General features: G+C 39.8%; 1 protein-coding gene across 3 annotated transcripts in view; it reads right to left on the reverse strand.

Moving 5' to 3' along the window:
* nlgn3a (neuroligin 3a) overlaps positions 1 to 2,010 on the reverse strand; it is a 238,617-nt gene extending 236,607 nt beyond the window's left edge. For all 3 annotated transcript variants that reach the window (XM_056265197.1, XM_056265196.1, XM_056265195.1), the window contains exon 1: positions 1,716 to 2,010. The gene's annotated coding sequence lies outside the window, so the exon portion shown is untranslated. The remainder of the gene's footprint in view (positions 1 to 1,715) is intronic.
* Between the last annotated feature and the right edge of the window lie 3,990 nt (positions 2,011 to 6,000).

Raw genomic sequence — 6,000 nt, forward strand, 5'->3', positions numbered from 1 at the left:
GTAGAGAGAGGAAATTCAAAAGCAGGAGCGTGCATAATCCTTCAAGACACTAAATGCCAGAGCACATAAACAGGTTCTCTGCGTAAAAACACAGGATAAACCAGCGTGAATGGCAGGGCTACGGAATTAGGCTTTCTTTGGAGATACCATCCACTTCCAGGCTCACTTCCACCAATCACAATCACTTAAGTTGCAATGTATTGTCTCACAGCGAAATAAGCCTATAGCCCGAACCCAACTCTAACCCGAGCTGAAATATGCTCTTCACTGATATGGCAATGGCAACAGCAAACCCTTTTAATGCGTCGCCTTTACGGACAATTGCTTATTCACCAAATCACCATGACAACTCCAAGGCACATCTCTCTCTCTCTCTCTCTCTCTCTCTCTCTCTCTCTCTCTCTCTCTCTCTCTCTCTCTCTCTCTCTCTCTCTCTCTCTCTCGCTCTTTGCTTTGTAATTCAGTGCAAATCATCACCCAAGTCTTTTAAACTGCAGTTTTACAGTCTAAAAACTGTAAAGCCATTAAAGCTGTCTTAAATGAAAATATGAGCAGCACTAACACCAGTCAGTATAGCATGTCATTATTTAATAATGCTGTAGTTTTGTTCATATGAAGCAACCACACAGAAAGCATTTGTTGAATGTGGGTAGCTGCTAGTAAATGATTTAGAAGTACCCCATGGTGTGACATGCTATAATTCATTTAAATCTATTTCAAGCTACATTTTTTTCAAATTCTTCTATAATTTCTATACATGCAGTTTTTATGAGCTCATATTAGCTGAGGCTACATGGCATATTTGTACTTTTAAAAAATGTATTTGTCACACAGCAGGACCATATTTGCCATTTTAATTAAATTTAAAAAGAAACCTAAAGGAAATGGAGACCAGTTACAGACCCAAGATATACACTTTCCCTTATACAAATATGTAAATAAAAAAAATAAAATAAAAAAAATAGATGGTTAAAAAAGTTAATCTGCTACCCATAGGCATGTTGCATTTATGGGTATGCATGGAAAAGCTTCAAAACACCCTGGATTTTATAATTATTATTCAAACTGTCCACATAACTGTGAATTAACTGTAAAAAATTGACATTAAATTTACAGTAGTCTCAAAGACAAAACATGAATCTATTCATCAGCTCGTAATGGAATCCATGCGTAACATGAACGCGTCATGGAAGACGCTTAAAATAACACGCCATCTGTAGCGACGCGACACAACTATTCAAATCACCGCAGCCGTCCAGACCTCTAGCGCGCGACAGGACGCGACGCGTCTCTCGAGCTTGCGGATGGGATCCCGACGGCGACCAATCAAAGACTTTTTTAGGCGAGCAGCAGGACGCGACGCAACTAGAACGCCGCGCTTTTTGGGGGGGGGGGCGTTCTAGTTTTGTCGCGTCGCTCGCTGGCAGTGCAGATGGGGTGTAACAAGTGCAAGAGATCCTCATCCTCACCTCCTGTTACTTTTACCAGCATCACAGCCTGTCTAGTTGACTTCAGCTGTTCTTCATCTACAGAACCGCACATCTCCACACCACAGACACAAGCAACACTCAAGTTCACCAATTGTCAAGTGGCAATCCTGGCACGAGAGATCTTGTGATAAGACATATAGCGGTGCTATAGCCTTCTCAAGACTGTTCGTATGGTGACTAATAACTTATCCTCATAAACAACCATTATCCACATAAACAACTCACCTGCTTTGGTGAAATATCAAATCCCCCATTCCTGGTATTCATGTTCCCTCAAAAAAAAAGAAGCCTTTATACGTGTGTGTTATTGGTAATCCGTTGCAGTTGCGTTAAGATTTCCTCCCACTGCTCTTCATGCATTTCGTGTGACCTTTTCCAGCGAACGCATCCTTCATCCTTTACACTCCAGTCACATTCCCGTGTTTTTCCTGCGTGTATGTTCCTGATGCTCTGGTCCTGCGTGTTCGTGAGCTCCCCACACGAGCTTCACGAGTGCGCGCTGCGCGGACACGCTTGAGTGTTCGGGAACGCCAGCACTGGCGCGGGTTACTAGGAAACCAGAAGTGCACACACACATGCAAGAGAGGGGGTGTGAGTAACCCTGCTTTCCAGGACATCTATAGAGAGCTTTTTGCTATTGAATTATGTGAATTGCATTTCCACAATATAAAACCAATAAGGCAATATAAAAAACAGAATAGCAAAATAACACAAGCACTAAAGCAATCTGATTGGGACTAATTGATGTGTGCTTTATATGGGAGCCTGGGGCAAGCTGTAACACTTTGTACAAATCTTTGTTGGGCAGGATAAATTATAATTAATGAACTTTAAAACAATGGTGACAACTTGCCCCAACCTCTTTTTATGAAAAAGCATTTGCATAAAAGACCGAGGTATAAAGCTTTTGACAACTTGCCCATGTGACAGCTACCCCTAGCCGGCAGATATATGAATATGAACCAGGGAAACAAAGAAAAATGACTATGCTGACAAACAGGGCTTTGGCTAGTGTTCTTACAGTCACTAGCCACTCAATATCTTTACTGGCCACAATTTTGGCATCACTATAGTGGGGGGAAACTGCCATATAGATATTTTAAATATTATCTCATAATTTGGCAGCAGGTTTATTAGGCGTCTGTCACTTTAAGAGCTGACACACAGATCCATTATACTGTTACACATGCGTTTTCTTTCTCAACTGTTTACAATCACTTAAAACTATGGAAGCTTGTTTCCGCCACAGAATGAAAAATAAAAAAGGTAATTGCGACTTTTTATCTCACAATTCTGACTTTTTTTCTCACAATTGCGAGTTTACATCTCGCAATTCTGACTTTATTTCTCAGAATTGCGAGATATAAAGTCAGAATTGCGTGATATAAAATCGCAATTGCGTGTTATAAAGTCAGAATTGCGAGATATAAAGTCAGAATTGATTGATATAAAGTCAGAATTGATTGATATAAAGTCAGAATTGCAGGTTATAAAGTCAGAATTGCGTGATATAAAGTCAGAATTGCGCGATATAAAGTCAGAATTGCGTGATATAAAATCGGAATTGCGTGTTATAAAGTCAGAATTGCGTGATATAAAGTCAGAATTGCGCGATATAAAGTCAGAATTGCGTGATATAAAATCGGAATTGCGTGTTATAAAGTCAGAATTGCGTGATATAAAGTCAGAATTGCGAGATATAAAGTCAGAATTGATTGATATAAAGTCGCAATTGCAGGTTATAAAGTCAGAATTGCGTGATATAAAGTCGCAATTGCGTGTTTTAAAGTCATTGCGACATATACAGTCAGAATTTATTGATATAAAGTCAGAATTGCGAGATATAAAGACAGAATTGATTGATATAAAGTCAGAATTGCGAGATATAAAGTCAGAATTGATTGATATAAAGTCAGAATTGCGAGATATAAAGTCAGAATTGATTGATATAAAGTCAGAATTGCGACATATACAGTCAGAATTGATTGATATAAAGTCAGAATTGCGACATATACAGTCAGAATTGATTGATATAAAGTCAGAATTGCGAGATATAAAGTCAGAATTGATTGATATAAAGTCAGAATTGCGTGATATAAAGTCGAAATTGCGTGTTGTTAAGTCAGAATTGTGAGATATAAACTATTCTGAGGGGGGGGGGGGAATTAGTCTTTTTCCCCCCTTAGAATTGGCCTGATAACTCGCAATTGCGAGTTTATATCTCACAATTCTGAGAAAAGATGTCAGAATTTCGAGATATAAACTCGCAATTATGTGTTAAGGTTAAAGTCAGAATTGCGAGATGTATACTCGCAATTGTGTGAAAAAAAGTCCGAATTGTGAGATAAAAAGTTGCAATTCTGTCTTTTTTCTCGCAATTGCGACTTTATTTCTCATAATTGCAACTTTATTTCTCAGAATTGCGACTATATCTCGCAATTGGGACTTTATTTCTCATAATTGCGACTTTATTTCTCAGAATTGCGACTATATCTCGCAATTGCGACTATTTCTCATAATTGCGACTTTATTTCTCAGAATTGCGACTATATCTCGCAATTGGGACTTTATTTCTCACAATTCTGACTTCATATCTCGCAATTGTGAGATAAAAAGTCGCAATTATTTTTTTATTTATTTTTTATTCAGTGGCGGAAACAAGCTTCCATATAAAACAGAACTGACTGTGTTTACGTGAATACTCACAAAGACCGGCATTTTGACATTATTTTGTGTATTTGACTGATGATTAAGTGCAATAAACAGTGAAAAAGAACTAATTTATTACTGAGAGGCGGCTTTATGTGCTGCATTTTTGGTGTGAGCAAAAAATCTGCGTGAATGAGTAAAATTATGCGCAATACACACAATCTCACACCAAAATGCAATCCTTGTAACAGCAACAATATTCATCCGGAGCAAATGAATGGAGTGAGTGAGGAGAGGAGGGTTTGAGAGAGAGAGAGAAAGAGACGCTGGGGTCGTGTAATCTATTCTGCGTGTTGAGTATTGGAAGCGTTTTAGATATTTCAGTATCGAAATGTATAAAAAAATCTATATTTTTGACAACACTACATCGCACGTTCCTCGCCACTGCTGAACTACACGGGTCGACGGGTGTTAATGTCAAGCCCTGATGATAAATAACTTTTTCTTGATATGTAGCTATTCAAGAGAATGCAGTTACATCCAGATCACTTCATTTCTCTCCTCTTCTATATTTATTTACTGCAATTGCTTTATTGTTTTTGTAGGGAGCATCCTAGAATTCTCATTCTCATTTCAGAAAACATTTGATTGGTCGGATGCAGCCATGTGATCAGCGTTATAATTCCGAGCTGTCGCTGTCGACTCGGTGACTGGGCAACCGTAACGCTGAGATTAAAGTCATTTGGATCTGAATGGCTGCTATAGTTTCCTGGATAAAACAGTAATTTAATCATTGAATGGGAATGCTTGCGCAGGCCGTGTGTGCAAACACAATTTCTCAAGGGAATGGAGATTGAGAATTCTCAGTGTGTGAGCTTTAATCGCCAAAAGTGGAGCTTTTCCGGCCTTTATGTTTCACTCCGAAATGACTGAAGCCACTTATGGTGTGTGTTTGTTCAAGTCAGTCATCGGAGAGCTATTATGTTTATTTCTGCATATTCTGTTGTGTTATTTGTGCTCTACTTTAGTACCTCATGTGATTTCAAGCCTTCTGTCTCCGTGAGGCTCTGCGGGGGTTTGAAAAGAAGGTGTGCCAAAGGTGACGCCAAGGGATTTTCCTCTTTCAAAAGCTGCACAAAGCGACAATAAAGCAATTCATTACAGCACACACATCCCAATGAAGCAGCGTTTTACTCTGCGGTGCGTTTCACAGAGATTCTGCGTATCGAAACACAACCGGATCCTCAGCTCTCTCTTCTTCTAAAAAGAGGAATTAGAGCATTGGATCCCTGGTGCTTTTCTTCCTTCTCCCCCTTTCCGAGTATGTTTAATGACAGCTGGGAATTCGCTTCGACCCAGCCCCTTTACAGAGAGAGCTAATTAGCAGGTTTCCTCCTGTCTGTGGAGCCACCAGATGGATTCCCAGAATGCAACCTGCCAATGTCAGTGAGCAGGTCTTCGCAGGTGGATCCAGTAGACTGGGACTGCCTCAAAATTGACTTCTGCGCTGCCCACCACAATCCAGCTAACAATTTCCATGTTGCCCAATCCTGAACTGTGAGGTCAGAGATTTATTCTACAGCTTATCATTGTTTTACAAGCAATTAGGAGGGTAGGGTGTAAAGTCATTACATGCATATTTAATGAATGTGTAATAGTCTTGGAAGCAGATCTCACAGTTTGTCAACCTTTTCTAAACCCCTCAAACCAACCCTCGGACCCCATCATTTAAAGGTGGGGTGGGTGATTTTCAGAGAGGCTAGCAATAGCCAGCTAGTTTTGAAAGCATATGATCCCACCCTCCCTTCAGAGCGTCTCCAAAGTCACGCCTCCTTCAAAACACATGAACACACACAGAGTC

The sequence above is a fragment of the Rhinichthys klamathensis genome, unplaced genomic scaffold (assembly GCF_029890125.1).
Source record: "Rhinichthys klamathensis goyatoka isolate OS25496 unplaced genomic scaffold, OSU_Roscu_1.1 h1tg000230l_1, whole genome shotgun sequence".
NCBI classification, from domain to species: Eukaryota; Metazoa; Chordata; class Actinopteri; order Cypriniformes; family Leuciscidae; genus Rhinichthys; species Rhinichthys klamathensis.